Source organism: Athene cunicularia, assembly GCF_003259725.1.
Source record: "Athene cunicularia isolate RWA chromosome 2 unlocalized genomic scaffold, athCun1 chr2_part1, whole genome shotgun sequence".
Lineage (NCBI taxonomy): Eukaryota > Metazoa > Chordata > Aves > Strigiformes > Strigidae > Athene > Athene cunicularia.
In genome coordinates, this window is record NW_020799095.1 from 13231093 (window position 1) to 13231871 (window position 779).

The window sequence follows — 779 nt, forward strand, 5'->3', positions numbered from 1 at the left end:
CGCATGCACCAAAGCTGAAGCAGAGGTGCCTGTAAGGTGTTTGGAAACAGCTAAGAAATTGAAATGTGACTTCCTTCATCTGCCCTCACATGACAGGATTGCGGCATGCCTCCAGCATATAGTTAAAGCTCCTCACACCATCAGACAGGACCACAGGGTCATACTAGGATGTACACATTAGCGTTTAGTTTGTGCTGTCACTTAACTTTGCCCTTTAGAGGCTCCAAAGTAAGGGAACTGAGAAAACAAGACACAGATTTCCCCCAAACATTTATTTTCGACTCTGAAAGCATTACTGGAGGATTTGACATCAGCACGGCCCACCTGAAGATGTCAGAACTGCCGCACACCCCGGCACTGCCCTGGCAGCAGCAGCGCAACCACGCTCCGAGCATGCCAGCCCGCCTTCGCACGCCGCATGTGCACACGCACAGGCGACAGCGCCAGTGGTCACAGACCCCCGATGGTGGGAGCGACAGCTCCGACCCAACGCCTTCCATCTCCAACAAACGGCCGAGTCCTGCTTTGCCCACCAAGAAGACAATCGCAGGTGGCGGGAAAGTGGTTATGGATGGAACGGCTGGCGAGCCCGCAGCGGCGATCCCCGCTGGAGCAGGGTGGACGGCGGTGCCCGCCGCCGGGCCGCGTACCGGGCACCGACCAGCGGGGACGCAACTTTCCCCATCCCGGAGGCCGCGCCCCTTCGCTTCTCGGCCACAGCGGCCGGCGACGGTGCCAGCTCGGGGCAGCGGCTTCTGCGATGTCGACAGCTCCGCGCT